Here is a 17,903-nt window from a genome sequence, read left to right on the forward strand (position 1 = left end):
GGCTGATGTCAAACTCCCGATCTCAACTGATCCACCTGCCTTGGCCTCCCAAGTGCTGGGATTGCATGCATGAGCCACCAAGCCTGGCTGATTGCCTCAATTAATTTTGAATAAAAATATAGAAAAGAGAAACAGAGGCCGGATGCGGTGGCTCACGCCTGTAATCCCAGCACTTTGGGAGGCCGAGGCAGGCGGATCACGAAGTCAGGATATCGAGACCATCCTGGCTAACACGGTGAAACCCCGTCTCTACTAAAAATACAAAAAAATTAGCCGGGAGTGGTGGCGGGCGCCTGTAGTCCCAGCTACTTGGGAGGCTGAGGCAGGAGAATGGCGTGAACCCGGGAGGTGGAGCTTGCAGTGAGCCAAGATCGCGCCACTGCACTCCAGCCTGGGCGACAGAGCAGGACTCAGTCTATTAAAAAAAAAAAAAAAAAATTAATAATAATACGAGAAACAGAGAGAGCCAGGGGTCTTGCTTTACTGTTCTCAAATCTGGGCAGATCAGTTCTGAAGTCGGCTTCTGCCTCCAGCGCAGGGGCAACAGTCTGGAGAGATCACCTGGAGGCAATCAGAACGCCACCTGCCCCCCAACCCCCTGCCCACACACGCATGTGTTACAATTCCTACAGCAAGTCCACGGCAGCAAGCCCACAGCATGGGCAGTGCTACTCCCTCCTCCTTTACCGAAATGAGAATGGGATGGGCCGAAGTCAACATGGCTTCCCCATAAGGGAAGGCACACTAAGGATTCTTTAATAGAATTCCAAATGAGCTCCACATTGAACATCAAAGACAAACTGCAACACTCAGAAAGTGGCTCTAGGGCACAGTAGTCCCCAACACCTGTCACAAGAGAAAGAGGCATAGTGGCTCATGCCTATAATCTCAGCACTTCGGGAGGCCGAGGCTGGAGAAGTGCTGAGGCCAGAGGTTCAAGACCAGCCTGGACAACAAAGTGAGACCACCCCCCATCTCAAAAAAAAAAAAAAAATTATCCAGGTGTCGTAGCATGCGCCTGTAGTCCCAACTACTCAGGAGGCTGAGGCAGAAGGATTACTTAAGCCTGGGAGTCAGAGGCTGCAGAGGCTGCAGTTAGCCATGATGATTGTATCATTGCACTCTAGCCTGGGTGACAGAGCGAGACCATCTCTCAAAAAAAAAAAAAAAAGAAAGAAAGAAACAGTAAAGACACTGGACAAGTTAATCCTAAGAAAAGAAGATTCAGAGGTACTTGATCCCTTCTTTAGGTGGTCAGAAAACTGCCAAAGGGAGAGGCCTGGCATTCAGAAATAGGAGTGGTCATAGAGGAGAGAGGTTTACAACCCCTCCAAGCAAAGACGTTCTAATAAATGAGTCTGAACATAGAATGCGCTATTGGGGGAGTGGCTCCCCATCATGGGAGATGTGTCACACGAGGCTGGGTCACAAGGACTTAATGACAGAAAGTGCCTGCACCCCAAGGGCCTGGGAACAGACCAACCAAATTAATATTAATTAATCTGAGCTGGCTGATTGGTGACTATGCCTGGTGAAAAATCCCAAGTGTCTGACCTGAGTTAATAAATACAGATCTCTGTCTTTGAAACACACACACACACACACACACACACACACACACACACACACACACACAAGCCCTGAGCAGCCCTTGGAAAAAGGCAGGAAGGGAGAAGTACCAACCCTCTCAATTAAAAAACCGGTCCCTCCAGCCAGGCGCAGTGGCTCAAGCCTATAATCCCAGCACTTTGGGAGGCCAAGGGGGGCAGATCACCTGAGGTCAGGAGTTCAAGACCAACCTGGCCAACATGATGAAACCCTGTCCCTACTAAAAATACAAAAATTACCTGGGCATGGTGGTGGGTGCCTGTAGTCCCAGTTACTTGGGAGGCTAAGGCAGGAGAATCGCTTGAACCCAGGAAGTGGAGGTTGCAGTGAACTGAGATAGCGCCAATACACTCCCACCTCGGCCTCCCATAGTGCTGGGATTACAGGTGTGAGCCACTGCACCTGGCAGACAGTCATTAAATCTTAAAGCTCCCAAATAATCTCCTTTGACTCCATGTCTCACATCCAGGGCGTGCTGGTGCGAAGGGTGGGCTCCCAAGGTCCTGGGCAGCTCTGTCCTGGTGGCTTTGCAGGGTTCAATCCGAGGCTGCTCTCACAGCCTGTGGCTTTTCCAGGGACAGGTTGTAAGATGCTGGTGGATCTACCATTCTGGGGTCTGGAGGACAGTGGCCCCCTTCCCACAGCTCCACTAGGCAGTGCCCCAGTGAGAACTCTGTATGGGGCCTCCAGTCCCACATTCCTCTCCTACCAGAGGTTCTCGGTAAGGGGTCTGCCCCTTTCCCAGGCTTTCCCATACATCCTCTGAAATCTAGGTGGAGGCTGCCAAGCCTCCCTCACTCTTGCATTCTGTCCACCCACAGGCTCACCACCACATTGAAGCGGCCAAGGCTCATGGCTTTCACCCTCTAGTGCAGCAGCCTGAGCTGTATCTGGGCCCCTTTGAGCCAAGGCTGGAAGCTGAATGGCCAGCGATGTGAGGAGCAGTGTCCTGAGGCTGTCCCTGGCACTGGGCCTGAACCACAAAGCATTCTTCCCTCCGAGGCCTCCACAACTGTAATGGGAGGGGCTGCCGGGAAGGTCTCTGAAATGCCTTCAAGGCCTTTTTTTCCCCACAGTCTTGGCTATCAGCACTTGGCTCCTTTCTAAATCTGCAAATCGCTCTAGCAAGCGGTTGCTCCACAGCCTGCTTGAATTCTCTTGAAAAAGTTTTTTCTTTCTGTCACATGGCCAGCCTGCAAATTTTCCAAACTTACACTCTGCTTCCCTTTTAAATATAAACTCCAACTTTAAGTCATTTCTTTGCTCCCACATCTGAATGTAGGGTAGTAAAAGCACCCAGGTCACCTCTTTTTTTGTTGTTGTTGTTCACTCTGTTGCCTTGGGTGGAAGTTGGATCTTGTTATGAGGGAACATTATACAAACCCAAACCAAACTGTGAGAGACGTTGACAAAGACACGGCCTCACATTTTCAAAAATGTTAAGGCCATGAAAGATAAACAAAGACTGAGTGATCTAAGACACACACACACACACACACACACACACACTCACACTCACACACACACTCACACTCACACACACACACACACACACTGAGGTCTTGGACCAGGAAAAAAACATATTTTTTCTGATGTAAAATATATTAACAGCAAAATGTAAAGAAACTCTATGATTAGACAACACAGGATATCAATGTTAATTTCCTGCTATTGATCACTGTATTTTGCTTACCAAAAAAAAAAAAAAAACTGTCCTTGCCTTGAAGAAAATACACACTGAAGTACTTAGGGGTAAACCAAGTATCTTGGTTATATCTGCAACTCATTCTCAAATAGTTCAAGAAAAAATATATCTACACACACACACATATTGATAAAGCAAATATGGTAAAATATTAACAATGGGGAAATCTGGGTAAAGGGCGCTCAAGAATTGTTAGCACTGCTGTTGCAACTTTTTTGCAAAACTGAAACTATTTCAAAACAAAAAGTTAAAATTAAATACCGTTCAAGAGACCTACTGAGTCTGGGTGCGGTGGCTCACGCCTGTAATCCCGGCACTTTGGGAGGCCCAGGCAGGTGGATCACCTGAGGTCAGGAGTTAGAGACCAGCCTGGACAACATGGTGAAACCCCCATCTCTACTAAAAATACAAAAAATTAGCCAGGCGTGGTGGCAGGTGCCTGTAATCCTGGCTGCTCCAGAGGCTGAGGCAGGAGAATCGCTTGAACCTGGGAGGCAGAGGTTGCAGGGAGCCGAGATCGCGCCATTGCACTCCAGCCCGGGCAACAAGAGCGAAACTCCGCTCAAAAAAAAAAAAAAAAAAAAAAAAAAAAGGGAGACCTATTGTATAACATGGTGACTATAGTTAGTAGCAATGTGCTGTACTCTTGAAGACCACTAAGAGTAGATTTTAAGTGTTCTCACCACAAAAAAAGGTGTGAGGTAATGCATATGTTAAATTAACTCAATTTAGCCATCCTACCAGACTTCAAAACAATATGCCATACACTATAAATATATACAACTTTGTCAATTAAAAAATTTAAAAGCATGTTTAGTGAAGAAAATGTGCTATATTTTAAAACATAAAATTAAGGAAAACATAATCCAAACTCTTATTTGGTTTCATTCTACCAGTTTTTTACATGCATATTACAGGACATACTTTTCCTTTTTTTTTTTTTTTTTCAGATGGAGTCTCGCTCTGTTGTTGCCCAGGCTGGAATGCAGTGGTGCCATCTCGCTCAGCTCACTGCAACCTCCGCCTCCCGAGTTCAAGGGATTCTCCTGCCTCAGCCTCTGGAGTAGCTGGGATTACAGGTGCCTGCCACCATGCTCGGCTAATTTTTGTATTTGTAGCAGAGATGGGGTTTCACTATGTTGGCCAGGCTGGTCTCAAACTCCTGACCTCGTGATCCACCCGCCTCGGCCTCCCAAAGTGCTGGGATTACAGGCGTGAGCCACCGTGCCCGGCCATGTTTTTAACACGATCGGTTTTACACTACATATAATTTTGTTCTACTTCTTTTCATATATTAAATTGTGAACATTTTCTCGTTATAAATTCTCAAATGTCATTATATTTTCACTATTACAATGTCAAGTTACAGTGCATTTTCTAGTACAGAAAAAAATTAAAACTGTTTTTAAAAAAGTCATGAAAAACAGGATTGATATATTTTCAACATAAGTCTTTGTAAGCCACTGATAAGTTCCTTAAAATAGAAATTCTGGCCAGGCGCAGTGGTACATGCCTGTAGTCCCAGCACTCTGGGAGGCCGAGGCAGGCAGATTGCTTAAGCTCAGGAGTTCAAGACTAGCCTGGGCAACACAACAAATCCCTGTTTCTACAAAACAATACAACAATTAGCTGGGCGTGTTGGTGCACACCTGCAGTTCCAGCTACTCGGGGGGCTGAGGATTGAGAATCACTTGAACCTGGGAGGCGGAGGTTGCAGTGAGCCAAGACTGCACCACCGCACTCCAGCCTAGGCAGATGGAGACAGAATTTGTCTCAAAAAAAAAAAAAGAATTTCTGAATTTGTCTTAGAAATATTTCTGAATCAAAGGGAATAAATATTTTTAAGGTCCCTGTCAAATTATTTTTCAAAATGCAATTTATTTTCAAAATTTCTCTGCAGCTCTTCCTCTCCAAGGCATTCTGCTAAGCTGAAGAGACAGAAGCAATTCCACAAAGCACTGTGCGCACAGAGGCCTAGCAGCGGGTGGAAGGATGAAAGCTGAAACACAGGAATTAATAAGCACTTAAGGGAGGCCATGACACCTGTGCCCCAGCAGGGAGGGCAAACTGAATCGAGTAGTGGCCTCTGCTTTTCTGGTGGAAGACACATCTTTATTTCCTTGCCAAAATAAACAGAACAGATGGTGGGAGCCGGTTCATGTGTGGGTGAGTCTGGTAGTGGTTAAGGAGGGCTTCCTGATGGAAAGGACTCAAAAGGGAAGGAGACAGAGTGGGGAAGAGCACAAACCAAGGCCAGAGGGGAAAATAGAGTCACGGCTTTAAAAGGAAAAACAGGCCGGGTGCGGAGGCTCACACCTGTAATCCCAGCACTTTGGGAGACCAAGGCGGGAGAATCACTTGAGGACAGGAGTTCGAGACCAGCCTGTCCAACGTGGTGAAACCCCGTCTCTACTAAAAATACAAAAAAATTAGTTGGGTGTGATGACAGGCACCTGTAATCCCAGCTACTCAGGAGGCTAAGGCAGGAGAATCGCTTGAACCTGGGAGGTGGAGGTTGCAGTGAGCCAAGACTGCACCACTGCATTATAGCCTGGGTGAGAGAGGGAGACTGTGTCTCAAATAATAAATAAATAAATAAATAAAATCACACAATAAGTGGCCCTTTGTAACTGGCTTCTTTCACTTAGAATAATGTCTTCAAGGTCCATCCACATTGTGGCATGCATAAAAGCCCTTCATTCCTCTTCATGCCTGAGTAACATTTCATCATATGGATATACCACATTTTGTTTATCCATTCAATGGGTGATGGATACTTGGATTGTTTCCTTTTGGGGGCTGTTATAAATATTGTTGCTGGACAGGCACAGTGGCTCATGCCTGTAATCCCAGCACATTGAGAGGCTGAGGCGGGAGGATGGATTGAGGCCAGGAGTTTGAGACCAGCCTGGGTAACACAGTGAAACCCCATCTCTACAAAAAATTAAAAAATTAGTGAGGTGTGGTGGTGCACACCTGTAGTCCCCGCTACTCAGGAGGCTGAGGTTAGAGGATCACTTGAGCCCAGGAATTGGGGATTACAGTGAGATATGATCCCAACACTGCACTCCAGCCTGGGTGAGAGAGCAAGACCCTGTCTTTAAAAAACAAATACATAAGGGCTGGGCAACGTGGCTCATGCCTGTAATCCCAGCACTCTGGGAGGCCGAGGTGGGCGGATCACCTGAGGTCGGGAGTTGGAGACCAGCCTGACCAACATGGAGAAACCCTGTCTCTACTAAAAATACAAAATTGGACGGGCGTGGTGGCACATGCCTGTAATTCCAGCTACTTGGGAGGCTGAGGCAGAAGAATCACTTGAACCCGGGAGGTGGAGGCTGCAGTGAGCCAAGATCGTGCCACTGCACTCCAGCCTGGGCGACACAGCGAGACTCCGTCAGTATAAACGTTTTCTATTTCCTTGTTTACATTTATTTATTTATTTATTTTATTTTATTTATTTTTAGACAGTCTTTCTCTGTTGTCCAGGCTGGAGTGCAGTGGTGCAATCATAGGTCACCACAACCTCTACCTCCCAGGATCAAGTGATCCTCCCACCTCAGCCTCCCAAGGAGCTGGGACTACAGGCGCACACCACTACGCCTGGCTAGTTTCTGAATGTCTCTAAAACAAGGGTTAGTACCCCTTGGTTCTTAAGAAAAAGCACTCGGAATTGCAAAAGAGAGAAAGGCCTGCCTAGTCTACACAGCACTGTGTTTACTACAGGCTTACTAAGGAGGAGCCAAGCAATGCAACCAACGTTCACTCAATACCTACTACATGTCAAGCACCCTGGCTAGGCACCTTCTACAATTTCTTTTGATTCATATGATAAACCTGTTTAGAGAAATATTATTTCACCCATTTTATAGACTCAGATTCAAAGCCCTAAGGACCAAGCAAGTTACTGAAATTCCCACAACTTACAGAGGGAGATTTAAAGACCTTGTGGGACCCTCTCTGTCACTTCTTGTTGCAACCCTAGACAAGGAAGGGGTGACCCAACCCCTGGCCCACAATGGTCTTGATGGTTCTCATGCTGGCTACTGTCACCCCACATTCAGCTAGTAGTGGGCTGTGCCATTCAGCAAAAACAGAGTTTCTACTAGTGCATAGAGGACCACGGAGTTACAGGGGGTGCTCTGGGCGACAGCTTCACCCACAGAACAGGTCTTGGTCAGTGGCTTCCTTCGGTCCAACAAGTGGTTTCAAACCAGCTCTTCCACAAGCTGACAGGGAACAATGCTACTAATGAGACAGACAGGCCAGATGGCCCCTGGGCTGAGGCCTCAGAGGGCACCGTATTGGTCACTCCTTCCCCAGCGTTGCTTGCGTTTCACCTTGACGTTCGGTCATTGCTATGCATTCAAGGCTGGTGTCAATCACATGTGTGTTGAGGCCGGGCGCGGTGGCTCACACCTCTTATCCCAGCACTTTGGGAGGCCAAAGTGGGAAGATCACTTGAGGTCAGGAGTTCAAGACCAGCCTGGCCAACATGGTGAAACTAAAAATACAAAAAGTAGCTGGGCATGGTGGTGCACGCTCTGTAATTCCAGCTACTCAGGAGGCTGAGGCAGGAAAATCGCTTGAACCTGGGAGGCGGAGGTTGCACTGAGCTGAGATTGCACCACTGCACTCCAGCCTGGGCGATAGAGCAAGACTCGGTCTCACCAAAAAAAAAAAAAAAAAAAAAAAAAAAAAAGTGTACTGAGCACCAACTCTAGGTCATCTCTGTGACCTGTGCTTGGATATTCACAGCACGTGTTTAAATTTGGCAGCATGTGTTTAAATGTGGGCAGTAGGGTTACTAAAAACCCACAACATGAACAAGTCAGTAATAATTAGATCCCATCGCTATAGTGACTAAGGACGGTCATGCGGTGTCTATAAAAGCATCATAATTATTATACCATTTACAAGATTGCCCATACAGAGCTTTCTATTGCCCCATGTTGTCTTACAAGGAAGACAAAATCCTTTGGTGCTGGCCTGACATTGTACTATGCCTGCTGCTCGAGACAGGTACACTAGGTTACCCAAGATGCCCCTTTAGACTGAGGGCTTAATGCTCCATTTCTCAGACACCACCAAGAGAACTGCGAACTTGCCCGCAGCCAGCTGTGGAGATGTGCTTGAGTTGAGAGAGCCACGGCTCTGCTGCACCCACTGGGGCTTCCTGTTAGAAAAGAGACCCACCACATTACACAGTACACCTGCATGAGAGGCTAGAGGGAAAGTCCTCCAGGCCACAGCACTAGAAAAAAGTCCTCCTGGGCAGTGACCCACATCACATGGCTTCAAGCTGAACTCTAAGCAACGTCTAGTGTGGGCAGGGTGACTCCGCTAGGCCCTTGGCCTCCATAAGGTGACTCAGTGGTTCAAGCAGCTTTTTCTCTTGTCATTCCACCATCTCAATGTACAACTTCCGGGGCCATCCTGATGGGAAGAAGATTGTCGGAGGGCCGGCCCTGGCTCTTAAATGCTTCCATCCAGAAGTGACATACGTGACTTCCTCTCACAGACCATTACCCGAAGTTAACTTCAAGAGGGCTTAGAAATGTGTGGGAGCCCAGAAACACGCAGTGAACATACGTCTGCTGCAGGTGTCCAGGACTAGCTCAAGGTGACAGGGAACTGGCGGCACAACTGGTGGGAGTCTAGTTGCTCAAGAACTCATGACCTATAAACCTGATTTTTAAAAACTGAGATAGAAGCCGGGCGCGGTGGCTCACACCTGTAATCCCAGTACTTTGAGAGGCCGAGGCGGATGGATCACAAGGTCAGGAGTTCGAGACCAGCCTGGCCAACATAGTGAAACCCTATCTCTACTAAAAATACAAAAATTAGCTGGGTATGGCAGTGCGTGCCTGTAATCCCAGCTACTTGGGAGGCTGAGGCAGGAGAATCACTTGAACCCAGGAGGTGGAGGTTGTGGTAAGTGGAGATTGTTCCACTGTACTCCAGCCTGGGCAACAGAGCAAGACTCCGTCTCAAAAAAAAAAAAAAAAGAAAAGAAAAGAAACCTGAGATAGAGACTGGGAGCAGTGGCTCATGCCTCAGGCCGAGGAGGGCAAGATCACTTGAGGTCAGGAGTTCGAGACCAGTCTGGCCAACATGGTGAAACCCCGTCTCTACTAAAAATACAAAAATTAGCTGGGCGTGGTGGTGGGCACCTGTAATCCCAGCTACTCAGGAGGCTGAGGCAAGAGAATCACTGGAACCCGGGAGGCAGAGGTTGCAGTAGGCTGAGATTGGGCCACTGCACTCCAGCCTGGACCACAGAGCGAGAGTCAGTATCAAAAAAAAAAAACAAAAAAAAAAAACTGAGACAGAATTCACACACCATAAAATTCATCATTTTAAAGTGTAAAATTCAGTGGTTTTCACTATATTCACCCATTGTGCAAGCATCACCACTACCAGATTCCAGAGCATCTTCATACCCCCAAAATGAAATCCCACACTCATCAGCAGTCACTCCCCACTCCTGACCTGGTTTTTGTTTTTTGGGTTTTTTTTTTTTTTTTTGAGACAGGGTCTCACTCTGTCAGCCAGGCTGCTGCACAGTGGCGTGATGACAGCCCAGCCTCCTGCGTTGCTGGGACTACAGGCGCCCACCACCAAGCCCCGTTAATTTTTTGTTAAGATACGGGGTTTCGCCATGTTGCCCAGGTTGGTCTGGAACTCCTGGGCTCAAGCCATTAGCCCGCCTCAATCTCCCAAAGAGCTGGGATTACAGGTGTGAGCCACCAAGCCCGGCCCTGATTTGTTTTTAACTAATGAACAGTGTTTTAACACTGCTCTGACATACAGGAGCTGTAATTTTCACAAAGGTTAAAGGACCTTGTCCAACATCAGGGAATCGACAAATGGTGGAACCAGGATTCAAACCCAGACCAACTGTCTCCAGAGCTATTCTATCAACCATCTGTCTGCCCTTCAAGACCTTTTTAGGACACGGCAAAGTTACAGGTAGACACAGCCTCACTGAATGACCTGGGGTTCATTTTGCAGCTGACATCCTGGCCACATCATCAGATGACAGCATTGCCCAAGATGAAATAATCCCTGCAGAAGGACACAGGATTGGTCTCATGTCTGGGTGGAGCTATCCTGCACCTCTGTAACCCTGGTGCTCATCAGACTTTGCATAACATGAGCGCTCAATATTTGTTTTTGTTTTTTGTTTTTTTGAGACGGAGTTTCGCTCTTGTTGCCCAGGCTGGATGGAATGCAATGGCGCAACCTCTGCCCCCCAGGTTCAAGCAATTCTCCTGCCTCAGCCTCCCAAGTAGCTGGGATTACAGGCATGCACACCATGCCCAGCTAATTTTGTATTTTTAGTAGAGACAGGTTTCTCCATGTTGGTCAGGCTGGTCTCGAACTCGCGACCTCGGGTGATCTGCCCGCCTCGGCCTCCCAAAGTGCTGGGATTACAGGTGTGAGCCACCACGCCTGGCTGGCACTCAATATTTGTTTGCTGAATGACTAAATGAACAGAATCTCCCAGACCAGAGTCAATGCTTCTCCCTCAATGGCACAGCACACTGGCCCTTCAGCCAGGAGCATCGCAACAGAGCCGTGCTGCTTTCTAAGACCTCATGGGTCTGCCTGAAATCACCTACTAAAGGGCAAGAAACCAAGCCAAGCTTTTCAAATATCACAGGAAAAATAGCAGGGGGCCAGGTACAGTGGCTCATGCCTGTAATTCCAGCACTTTGGGAGGTCAACAGGAGGATCATTTGAGCCCAGGAGTTTGAGATCAGCCTGGGCAACATAGCAAGACCCCATCTCTGCAAAAAGAAAGAAAAACTAGCCAAGCATGGTGGTGTGTGCCTGTAGTCCCAGCTACTTGGAAGGGCTTAAGGAGTTTGAGACTGCAGTGAGCAATGATCCTGGGTGACAGAGCAAGTGTCCTGCCTTAAAAAAAAAAAAAAAAAAAAAAAAAAAAAAGAGAGAGAGAGAGAAAAGAGAAAGAAAAAAAAGCAGGACACTGTATGTGGGAGGTACTAAGAGCTTCAGAACCTTCACTTTGGACTGGCTGCCTCTCACTCTGGCACAAGATCGCTCCTCACTCTGCCAGATTCTCAAGCTTCACTCCTGCCTGCTAAAATAATCACTCTGATTCCATTCTCTTGCTCACACCTCCCAAAGAACTGCCCTTACAGAATTTACAACCGAGCCTGAACCTCTCAGCCTCTTACCTAGATGGGACCCAGAAAGGGTCACCTGTGGGAACACTCCTGTTCTTGAAAACAGTGCCTCCACCCTGGCCTAGGCCAACATCATCTTTCATCTTGTTGGTCTTTTCCACACACAAAAGTAGTCCCAGCACCTCGAAGAGAGCTTGGCACATACGTGGTGCTCTACAAATACTTGCTGAGTACATGGGCTGCTGACCACTGCTTTATTCAATGATCCTCGTGTAAAGGCCCAGGGAAAAGCACTTTTTAAAAAAAATTTAAGAGATGGGGTCTTTCTCCATCACCCAGGCTGCAGTGTCGTGGTGCAATCATAGCTTACTACAGCCTTGAACTCTCAGGCTCAAGCGATCGTCCTGCTTCAGCCTCTTGAGTAGCTGGGACTACAGGTGCACACCACCATGCCTGGCTAATATTTTAAATGTGTATTTTCTTGTTGAAGGGACAGGGTCTCTCTCTCTCTCTTGCCCAGGCTGGTCTCAAACTCCTGGCCACAAGTAATCCTCCTGCCTCAGCCTCCCAGAGTGCTGGGACTACAGACATGAGCCATCGCGCCCAGCTGAAAAATACTAATGAGAAACTGGTCAGCTTCCTTTTTCCAATAACGCTTGCTATGTAACCCCATCCTTCTTTGCCTTGGCATCTAGGAAGCTCTGGGCAGAGCTGTGTGCTCAACCACAAGAGCTTCCCTGGACTGCTTTTTGACACCATCACCTTCCAGAGTCCTTTTCTCAATTACTAGGCTCTCAGCTTTCAGTTCCCCCTCTGGTTTTTGGTTTGGTTGGGGAAAGCATGGAACGTGAAATTCAACAAACTCACAACCCAGTTGAGCTATAAAAGGCCAACAGACCTTGGTTCAAAACCTAGATATGCCACCTACGCACTCTGGGATCCTGGGCACACGATTTATCACAGTCCATCTCCGGGATGACCATCCTCACAGTGCTACGTTGGTTACATGAGACAGAAACACCCAGCGCAGACACTCAACGGTTACACTCAACTCCTTTTATTTTCATTAGAATTTTCTATTATTTATTTATTTGGGGAATTTTCTATTTTTCGTTTATTACTGTATATTTTGAGATGGGGGTCTCACTCTATCACCCAGGTTGGTGTGCAGTGGTCTGATCATGGCTCACTGCAGCCTCAACCTCCCTGGGCTCAGGTGATCCTCCCACCTCAGCCTCCCAAGTAGCTGGGATGACAGGTGCACACCACCACACCCAGCTAATTTTTAAACACTGATGTTTAAAAACACTAATTTTTAAATAGAGATGGTGTTTTGCCATGTGGCCCAGGATGGTCTTGAATTCCTGGGCTCTAGTGATCCGTCCACCTCGGCCTCCCACAGTGCTAAGATTATAAGCATGAGCCACTGTGCCAGGCCCTAGAATTTTTAAAATAAACAAATTTATTCATGTCTTCAGCATCCAGGTAACTGATCTAGAAAGATTTAGAAAGAGTCAGAATATTCTTCTTCAATTATAAAATGATTCCTGAATAAATTATCAACTACAGAAGGAACTTGAGACACAATTTTTCTTTTTTTTTCTTTTTTTTTTTTTTTTTGCAGAGACAAGTAAGCATTTATTTTTGTGCCTTTCTTCCTATGTATATTTCAAGTCTTTTTCAAGGCCCCAGGAATCTCCGGATTCAATTATGTCCCCGGGCTTGGTCGGCTGCTGCAGGACTCTTAGGGAGCCTTGTGCAAATGCTAGAGTTACTCATTCACCAACATTAAACCCTAGGATAGAAGATGCAACAAAGCAGGACTCCTTTCTCCACAAAATGTGATTTCAGACGAGGCAGCAGCCAATGTAGAAAACGCTGGAATTTTTCCTTGGAACTGGACTGTGATGAGAGGTGCCTGCCATGAACGTAAGCTACTGTCTTTTCTTTTCTTTTTTTTTTTTCGAGATGGAGTTTCGCTCTTGTTGCCCAGGCTGGAGGACAAAGGTGCGATCTTGGCTCACCACAACCTCCGCCTCCCGGGTTCAAGCGATTCTCCTGCCTCAGTCTCCCCAGTAGCTGGGATTACAGGCGTGTGCCACCACGCCCAGCTAATTTTTGTATTTTTAGTAGAGACGGGGTTTCTCCATGTTGATCAGGCTGGTTTCGAACTCCCGACCTCAGGTGATCCGCCCGCCTCAGCCTCCCAAAGTGCTAGGATTATAGGCGTGAGCCACCGGGCCCGGCCAGCCACTGTCTTTCCTTTGACCCTTCCTTTCCAGTTTTTGAAGATAAAGCAGGAAATAATCTTCTCTGAAGATACTTGATAAAAATTCCACCCCGCTCCCCCCGCCCCCCAAAATAACACAAGCTTCCACTTCATTGATAAAAATTTACTGTAGTTTGGCACCTGGCTCTAGTTCAGCTGGCGGATGAGCTGATTGATGCACACACCCCAAGGAGATGGAGGTGTGCCAATCTCCTTCAGAAAGTCCACTATTTTTGGTAGCATGACGGGCCACTGAGAGGTGGAAAGGGGACAAGAACCATGAGATCTCCTGGAAATGCTTCCTTGGGAAGGCAATTTCATGAATGAGGTCTTCCAAGCAAATGACACCAAGCTTTCCCAGGTGCTCCTCAATCACTGTGTTGTCAGAGGGATGGTCTTATTCTTGACCTTGGCTTGTCTACATTTCAAAATGAGTTCCTGGACAGACTTCAGATTTGGAAATCCCCAGGTCACATAAGGTTACATACTATACGCTGCATTTTTAGGTTCTGGGGGGTGACTTTTACAAAGACACCACGAAAAATTTTCTTTAGGCAAAGTCTTGCAATGGTTCTCTGCACCAGTAAACTCACACCATCAATCCTTTCGATGCGTACAACAAAGGCCAAGGAATGTTTATCTGGCGATTCCAAGGCGTGAGGTTTTACTTCTAGTCGTCTGAGACGCACCTTGTCATGTTTCTGCCACCAGGAATCATGTAGGAATGATTCCAGTCGTTTAAACCTGAGCCCTTTTCCTTTCCTCTGCTCCTCCTTTGCCAAAAGTGCCTACTTTGACTGGATGGCTTTGAGGCCTTGATAAGCCTTCTGCTTTCAGGAGATTTTCTGGAGCCAAAGGGATTTTTCTTTGCTCCTGCTTTGCCATCTTTCTAGTGTTGCAGCTACTGAACATGCGCAACCCCACCACTGACACAAAATTTTATACCTGGATGGAAAACTAAAGTCCTACCAAAAGTTCCTACTGTACTTTGGAATAATCTTCAAAAGTACAGACCAGGCCAGGTGCAGTGGCTCACGCCTGTAATCCCAGCACTTCGGAAGGCCGAGGCGGGCAGACTGCTTCAGGTCAGGCATTCGAGACTAGCTGGGCAACATGGTGAAACCCCATCTGTACTAAAATTACAAAAAATTAGCCAGGCGTGATGGCACACACCTATAATTCCAGCTACTCAGGAGGTTGAGGCACGAGAATTGCTTGAACCCAGGAGGCAGAGGTTGCAGTGAGCCAATATTGCGCCACTGCACTCCAGCCTGGGCAACAGAGTGACAGGCTCTGTCTCAAAAAAAAAAAAAAACAAACTACAGATCAGACCCAATTTTGACATCTGAGCTCAGTCAATATGCAAGAGAAAGCTCAGCAGTAAACTTGGAGGATAGAAGCCATATTTATTCATTCATCCATTCATCCGAGTGCCTACCTTATGCCTGGCGTTGTTCTATGCCCCAGCTTACACTCGCAGAAATGATAGGTTCCCTGTTCTCAACTGAATTCACCTTCTAGTCCAACCGTATTGCCACTAGGGACGGGAGAATTAGACACCTTTTATTAAGTCACTGTTTATCCTTTATGAAAGAAGATGAAGAAGAAAACATGCAATAAGACAGTGACAGTGACCGGGCACAGTGGCTCATGCCTATTATCTCAGCACTTTGGGAGGCTGAGCTGGGTGGACCACTTAAGGCCAGGAGTTCGAGACTGGCCTGGCCAACATGGTGAAACCCTGTCTCTACTAGAAATACAAAAATTAGCTAGGTGTGGAGGCATGTGCCTGTAGTGCCAGCTACTCGGGACGCTGAGGCAGGAGAATCACTTGAACCTGACAGGCGGAGGTTGCAGTGAGCCAAATCGTGCCACTGCACTCCAGTCTGGGCGAAGAGAAAGGAGGGGTGACTGAAGCAGGGTTCCAAGATCAACTAGCAATGGTACCATGGACAGATCTTGGAACGTGGTGGGGAGGGGAAGAGAGGGAGAATTACGGGTCAGCACAGCAGGAAGTGACAAGGGCCTACAGTAAGACCACAGCAGTGGAAAGAGATTTAAAGGGCCGGGCGTGGTGGCTCACGCCTGCTGTAATCCCAGCACTTTGGGAGGCTGAGGCAGGCAGATTGCCTGAGGTCAGGAGTTCGAGACCAGCCTGGCCAACACAGTGAAACCCTGTCTCTACTAAAAATACAAAAATTAGCTGGGCACGGTGCTGCGCGCCTATAATCCCAGCTACTCGGGAAGCTGAGGCAGGAGAATCACTTGAACCTGGGAGGCAGAGGCTGCAGTGAGCTGAGATTGTGTCACTGCACTCTGAACAACAGAGCGAGAATCTGTCTCAAAAAAAAAAAAAAAGACTAAAAACTTACAGGACTTGGTGGTGGTGGGAGACCCACAATGGAGAGGAAGGGAAAAGGGACAGGAGTCTTTTGTCCTTGGAGCTTCAGGGCCCAGGAAGTCAGTGAGGCCACTGACAGATAGAGCTCTTGTTGTGGAGGTTTCGGGTAGATGGGCTGGGAGCTTTTGATCACTGCTGTGACGCTGAATGACTCCTGAGTTTGCAAATCACGTTACGTAAGGAACGCATCCAACGTGTCCATGTTAAGACTGTGTGGTTTCATGAGCAGTCAAAGGGTCTGAAGCCCTTCACCAAAACCAACAGTGGCTTTTCTCCACAAGACCACAAATACCTGACGGAACATTTCTGATGCCAAACTGCACTCTGAATGATGCCGGGCACCACTGGCTAATGCACTCTCCTGTGTATTCAAGAACTGCCATCCCTGTTTGCAGTGTTGAAAACTCAACCCAGGTGACCTACGGTCACTAGACATGAGTTCAGAAAGTTCAGAAAGGTGACCGTAGTTCACGTGTTCCTAACCAAACCTGCAAACCTTTGTACAGGCCCGGCCTACCCAATGCACTGATGATGCATGCCCACGAAGATCAAAGTGTCACTAGGACACAGTGCTCTAAGAACACCGGCATCACCACCGCAGAGGTGATATGACGCTGAGCTCAGAAACAGGGCTGTAGGAAAAAGTGCCAAAGATAAAAGGAGGGCAGATAAACAGAATGAGTAAGCACTGTTCTTAACTTTCACCTAGAAATAAATTACATCTGTTTCAAGTTAGAGGACACGCCCCACAATGCCCCATCTTCCTCCTCATTACTACATCCAAGTAGACAAAAGGCAACTTTTCCCCTTCTATTCTCCTACCAAATGTCTCCTAAAGAATTCAATTCTTATAAGCTGGACATGGTGGCTCACGCCTGGTAATCCTAGCACTTTGGGAGGCTGAGGCGGGTGGATCACTTGAGGTCAGGAGTTTGAAACCAGCCTGGCCAACACAGTGAAACCTCATCTCTACTAAAAATACAAAAAAAAAATTAGCGGGGCGTGATGGCACACGCCTGTAATCCCAGCTACTTGGGAGGCTGAGGCAGGAGAATTGCTTGAACCTGGAAGGCAGAGGTTGCAGTGAGCCAAGATCACACCACTGCACTCCAGCCTAGGCGAGAGAGTCAGACTCTGTCTCAAAAAAAAAAAAAAAAAAGAAATTCAACTCTTGGAGAACAGTCCACAGCTGACAGCACCACAGTCTGGCCACTAACATATTCTAAGTTAGCCTTGAAACTGACGCATTTCGGGAAATTATGTGTACAATTCTCTCAGCTATGTACAGATGCTGCACAAAGGAGATCCGAATGCCACACCCTCCAGCACTCCAATTAAAGGACAATTCTTAGATATCTCCCTATCCAAGTCACCTCTTTAACAAGTGAAATAAATAAGCTTCCCACATCAACAGTTTGCTGCACAAGCCACCAGAAGGATCAGGTTCCCCAGGGCTTTGTTCACAACACGTCCAAGCATCAACTGAGTTGCCACACCGACCAGTGTCAGGAGTAACAGTTACTGGGCTGGGCGCAGTGGCTCATGCCTGTAATCCCAGCGTTTTGGGAGGCTGAGATAGGAGGCTCACTTGAGGCCAGGAGTTTGAAACTAGCCTGGGCAACATAGCCAGACCCCACTTCTACAAATAATAAATAAATAAATAAATATATAGAGAGAGAGAGAGAGAAAAGGAAAGAAAGAAACAAACTGATGAACGTGGCTCCAGTGAACCCAACCAACTGGAGCCACCAATCTGCAAAGAACCAT

At 47.3% G+C, this 17,903-nt stretch overlaps 1 protein-coding gene and 1 pseudogene across 1 annotated transcript in view; both read right to left on the reverse strand.

The window, feature by feature from the left end:
• Positions 1–17,903, reverse strand: part of POR (cytochrome p450 oxidoreductase) — a 71,165-nt gene that overhangs the window by 48,843 nt on the left and 4,419 nt on the right. The window lies entirely within an intron of this gene.
• LOC129534739 (ribosomal protein uL30-like) lies at positions 10,710–15,940 on the reverse strand (annotated as a pseudogene).

The sequence above is a fragment of the Gorilla gorilla genome, chromosome 6 (genome assembly GCF_029281585.2).
Source record: "Gorilla gorilla gorilla isolate KB3781 chromosome 6, NHGRI_mGorGor1-v2.1_pri, whole genome shotgun sequence".
Taxonomy (NCBI): domain Eukaryota; kingdom Metazoa; phylum Chordata; class Mammalia; order Primates; family Hominidae; genus Gorilla; species Gorilla gorilla.